Raw genomic sequence first — 5,878 nt, forward strand, 5'->3', positions numbered from 1 at the left:
AATATAAGATTAGATACATGTTTCAATTAAATATATAAGTCAACAAAATGAATCCACATATCAAAGGCTATGGGGTTTGCTATTGTTATCACAGTGACTTGAAGGACTAAAGGTAAATAAGAGAAAAGTCAAGGAATTTGACTGACTGGTTATGGGGGAAAAGAAAGGTTGCAGACATGGTCAGTCAACTAGATAAATAGAGTAAGTGTTGGTAAACAGGAAACTAAAGATGAGCAAGAAAAAATTCATCAAAAAGGAAAATGAACTGAGCCATAAAGATTTTGAAACAGATGCTGCTGCAGGGCACCAAAATGACAGTAAATATTTATGCAGTGCTTAGATGTATGAGAGGAATTCAAGGAGATGATGGTGTTTAAAATGAAAAGCACATGTGAGTGTTTTATACAGGATAAAGGTGTGGGAAATGGCTAAGAACACATGGAGATTTAGAACAGGAAATCAGTGAAGTAAGCAAATGAAAATTCATCAGAAGAAACGTAGTTTAAAAAGCAAAGGACAACATGGAGTTCACTCACCTGGGTCAAAGGTCGAAGGTCATGAAAGTCTTGAATGACACTAGAGGTGATGGACTCAGTCTTGGGGTATGTTTGTTATAGAGCACACAATCTTCCTCCATGGAGTTAAAACTACAATAAATAGGTAACCCCACGTGCTCCTTGTTTTGTTTTGTTTTTTTCCTGTGACATGTCTACCTGATGGCAAAGGTAGAAAATGTTTGCTCTGAAAAACAGTCAAACCCAAAGAATCAAACGCTGAAGGGGAAGGATTTTTTTTTTTTCAGAAGCCCCCTGGTAACTGTCCTCTTTAAAATGCATGAACTGTTTTTCTGACCAAAGGGTACCTTCCATCAACCTCCAAACAAACCATCATGCTCCATCAACTGCTTCCCTTGTGTTACGGAAGAAGTATATTAACAAGAAAAGGCCGAGAAGCTGTAACAAAATCTAACCTAAGAAAACATAAATGTATTTCTTTCCCTTATCAAGTCTTTTGTAGTTTGGGTGACTGAAAGGACAGTGTTCTCTGCAGTTACTCAGCCATCTAAGAAGCTTTGATCTCAGACACCTCTCTTTCAAGGTACGTGCCTTGTGCTTAACCAGAGGAGTAGTAAGCATAGGAGGTGAGCGAACTTGGCCAATCTGAAACTGGTTCCTAGAATCTCTCTCCTCTGTAGGTTTCCCAGTTAGAGATGGTCCCAACAGGCAGTCCCACAAATGTGGAAAGCAGAAATGAAACAGCAGTGGTTAAACTGACAGTTGTCACAGCTAGAGATAGAGATGCAGGAATTCAGCAGGTGCCGCTGTGTCTTTGCTCCCCCACACTGACAGATGAATGCAGAGGTGTGGAGGATTCCGGCTTCTACTTGCTTACCCTCATTCTATGTCCAGCACTTTTTCCCAACTGAAGTCTTTCTAATCAACAGTGCTATCCAATCTACTGTCAGAAATACAGGCAACAGCTTCATGCATACTTCTCCAGTATCCGTTTCTTCACAGTCACTGACAGGTGAATATATTTGATTTGACATACTCTCTGACAAGCACCAATTTGTCTCCCTGGACCCCTACTCCAGAAACGCTGATCAGTGACTTTCCACTGGTTATCAGAGCCTCCTTTTATACCTTATCTATCATCTCCTGAAAAATTTATAAATTCTTATCTAATAAAAAAAGTCTCTTTTTCCCAAATACTCCTACTCCTGGTTCTGCTTTTCTACTGATGCTAACTACTACAGTCATTGGAAGAGACTAAGCACCATTCCAGGAGAGCAGAAGTTTTAGAATGAGAACAAAGAATTCATTCTCCGATAAGAATTCGTTCTCTGATTACATAGTTATATAAAGGCAAGAGTGGCTCTTGCCCCAGTGGTAAAGGAACTCTGGTATTCTGTGACTTGAAGTAGCAAAGGAAGGAGACAGATATAAGAATCAGTATGAAGAGTACAAAGGATACAGAGGTTGTGATTCCTACTAAATTTTTTACTTAATAGCCTATCTAGTCTTTGTAAAGGACTCATAAGTCTTAAGGAGTAACCCAGGGCTATTTTATTCATAAACTAGTAATGATTCCTGGTGCCATTTCCATTCTGTATATATCTGATTTCTCTGCTAAAATAGATCAGCACCTTCCTTGGTCCTAAATGCAACTACTGATCCTGTATATACATTATCTATTCAGACTATTTCTCTCTGCTGTCTTATTCATGGTCTGCCCTGCAAGGACCTTCCTCAAGCATTTTGTCCACTGCACAAGACATCATATGGTCCATATTGATGATATTACTCTCATTAAACCTGGTGAGCAGGAAGTAGCAACTACCTCAAACGCCTTGGCAAGATATACTTATGCAAGAACTTTTCAAAAAAAAATTCTGGGATCCTAGTGATGAGGACCATATCATTATATACCTTCCAAAGCAAAGAGAAAGCTGCTATGTCCTTCCAAGCAAGGAGAAAAGGCGTTATGCCTACAGTGCAGCTCTTTGAATTCTGAGAATAACAAACTTCAACTGGGCATGCTACAGTAGTGCAATTACTGAGTAATCTAATGGATGTTCAGCTTTTAGAGAAGCCAAAACAAGAGAAATTTGTGCAAAAGATCCAGACTTCCATATAAATTGTTCTGCCACTTAGACCATATGACCCATAATATCTAATGGTAGCTACAAGGATTTGTAACAGCTTATAAGTTTCACAATGGAGTCATAAAAAAAACAATAAAGGGAGGAATGTGGAGAACTTTAAGATTCAAGATTTAAACAATTTTACTCTTCACAGATACCTACTTGTTTTTTAGAAAAATAGCTCCTAGATTATATAGAGTCTAGCAGAGATGTTTACCAAAAGGCCACCAAATTATCTCTAAATTAAGGTGTCAAGAATTGATTGTTGATTTACTCCCCCAGCTATACAATCGGGAGTAAACAGGAGCCTTCCATCATGATGTGGAAGATATGTAAATAAGATGAATGACTTCTAAAAGCACAGTAAGATGCAGGAGCATGTGGTTTCACTCTCTCTGGCACACACTCCTGCTGTTTCCTCCACTATATCAACCCAAAGATAGGGGAATTTCTCTAATCACTTGACTAAAGAGAAAGAAAAATTTGTCCACTGACTTACAGTGGTTCTATGTACTGTACCTGCTTAGCAGTGGCTTGCAATTCCACTGCAGTCCCCCTCAGGGATGGCCCTGAGATTAGGGGTAAAGGGAAATCCCACTGATAGGTATAACTCTGGGAAATCATTCCATTTTTTAAATTCTTTTCTAGAATAGAGACGGCCAGGGGGTAGATCTATGATCATTCTTAGGCAGGGGCAGGCAGTTTATTAGATAGTCAAATGTGTGGAAGGAACATGATTGGATTTGTTGAAAAGTTCAAAGGAAGGCATAGGTAAGTGCCACATCTGGAAATGACAGAGAACAAAGATATTTTTGTCCTATATCAAGGCCTATCAAAGAAAACCTTTAGCAGAAGAAATCAGCAACTGGATAGATATGATTGCTATTCTACAGCTATCAGCCAGTCCTTCTCCAACCACCCATGATTCTTTTTCATCAGCCTCATAAACAGAGTGATTATGTGAGTAAAGATAAAGTTATTCCTGATCTTAGTGACATGGACTTCTTCTCACAAAGGCAGTCTGTCAGTCACTAGTGCTGAGAACTCAATCTAAGAATAAAAAAATAATAACACTTAGTTCCATTGATTCACCCTTCTCCATGGAACCAGCCACCTTGTGGCAGTTCATTTATTGCTTTCATGGAAGAGACATTTTTTTTTTCACTTCAGAACCTATTTGCTTTGGATGCCACTTTGCCATTTTAGCTCATATTTTCAGCCAGATTTACCATCTGTGATTATAGCATGCTTTAATCCAAAAATATGGCATAGCATAGCATGACTTCAAACCAAGGAACTTATTCTACAGTAAGTGAATGCCAACAGTGGGCTTTTGCTCAATGATCTTATCACATTTCCAAGAATTAATGGAATGACCTTTTAAATATTCAGGTGCACCACGAGCTGGATGGTCGCATTTTGTAACATGAGGTAATGTTCTTCAGTAATATGTGCTGTGAATCCAGTGTCACTTTGTGATGCTAGTTTTTCACCTACAACAAAAATCTATTCATTGGAAAAATGTGAGAATGTAGAATGGGACAGCTCCTCTCCTTATGGCTCCTAATGATGTACTAGTAAAATATTGCTTGTTATCCCCACGTCTTTGTGATCAGGGTACAGAGCATAATTCCTGAGTAAAGGATACTTCTATAACAGATTCCAAGCCTAAAGTTGACAGAAGGTCACTAATGAAAGATAATCAGCAGTTAAGTTTGTCGTGCAGGATGGAGTGATTGATTTTGGCTTTCAAAAGAAAAATGTAGCTAGCAGAATTCTGATATAACCCACCAAATTCCCACCCCCTGGTTTAGAGGCTGTATAATCCCTTCATATCCTTTGATGTATATGACATCTGTTCATTGTGATAGGAGAGTCCTACCCTTAATTCAGCCATATTCAATAGCACTCAGTTGTCGCCAATCATAATATGATTCATGTGTTCATTGGTCTTTAATAACTGTTACAAATACCCGAGAAAACGACTTGAAAAAGTAAAGATTTTCTGAGACTGCCGGAGAGCGCTGAGTTCTGGTCTCCCTCTGGTCTCCCTCTGGCAGAGGGCCTGAGAATGCAGAGGACTGCTTGAGAGCCCCCGGATCCTGCCCCTGTAGTGAAGGAAGCCTGAGTGTACCTGACTGGAACCTGAATTAAGAGCCCCTGGACCCTGCCTCCATGTGGTGGTGAGCTTCCCCTAATTGCACCATACCCATCCCCCTACTTCAGATTTTGTGAGGCCCCTTCCAAGGCCCCAGGGAAGATCTGACTTTGGTAGGCTAAGGCTGAGATCCTACCAGACAGCCTGAGAGGGAGGGTTCCAGCCTCCATCAGTGTAGTGGCTCTGATCTCAGCAGACTGCCAGATAGTGCCAAGTTCTGACCTCCCTCTGGATTCCCTCTGGTCTCCCTCTGGCAGAGGGCCTGAGAACACAGGGGCCTGCCTGAGAGCCCCCCAGATCCTGCCTCTGTAGTGAAGGAAGCCTGAGTGTACCTGACTGGAATCTGAATTGAGCTTCTGTGGGTACTCCTGAATAGCTGATCTAAAGCCATCAGTTCCCTCCAAAATAAACCTGAGAGAACCTGAACTCTCTACCAACCAGCTTTACATAACCAATAAAGAAAGGATCTAGGCACCCCGATAATACAAACAGAAGCATACATCAACATAATTATCATATCAGAATCATAAACAACAAAAGAAATTCACATGCCAAAATCATCAATGAGGGAATAATAAAATGGAAAGCCAAAACATTATGTCCCCACCAAACTCCACCAATCCGGAAAAAGAGTTCTACAAGACAAACTCCCTACAGGTAACTCAGGACACTGAATTTAAAAGAACAATCATAAACATGATCAAGGAATTCAACGAATTTAAAAAACACATGAACAAACAAATCAAAGAGCTAAATGGAGATAGGGATAAACTTCTGAATTAATTTACAAAAGAAATAGAAACATTGAAGAAAACTCAAGCAGAAATGGAGAAGAAAGTATGAAACTCAATGAGCTAACTTGAAACAACAGAAGAAAGCCTCACTGCTGGAACAAATGAAATCAACACTGGGGGATAAAGTTGAAGAATTGGACCACTCAATCAAAGATTGTGGAAATGTTTAAAAACACAGGAATTGACTATGAAGGAGATGTGGGACACCATGACAGGATTGTAGAAGAGAAAGTCATGTCATTAAGGAAAGACATCCCCATACAAATACAGGAAGCACACAGA

At 39.9% G+C, this 5,878-nt stretch overlaps 1 pseudogene across 1 annotated transcript in view; it reads left to right on the top strand.

The window, feature by feature from the left end:
• Nucleotides 1-521: 521 nt before the first annotated feature.
• LOC103732571 overlaps nucleotides 522-5,878 on the top strand; it is a 36,660-nt pseudogene continuing 31,303 nt past the window's right edge. Inside the window, exons 1-2 of the transcript XR_001872398.1 lie at nucleotides 522-602; nucleotides 1,196-1,361. The product of XR_001872398.1 is annotated as a protein disulfide-isomerase pseudogene (transcript). The remainder of the gene's footprint in view (nucleotides 603-1,195; nucleotides 1,362-5,878) is intronic.

This window comes from Nannospalax galili, unplaced genomic scaffold, assembly GCF_000622305.1.
Source record: "Nannospalax galili isolate Female #2095 unplaced genomic scaffold, S.galili_v1.0 scaffold895, whole genome shotgun sequence".
NCBI lineage: Eukaryota > Metazoa > Chordata > Mammalia > Rodentia > Spalacidae > Nannospalax > Nannospalax galili.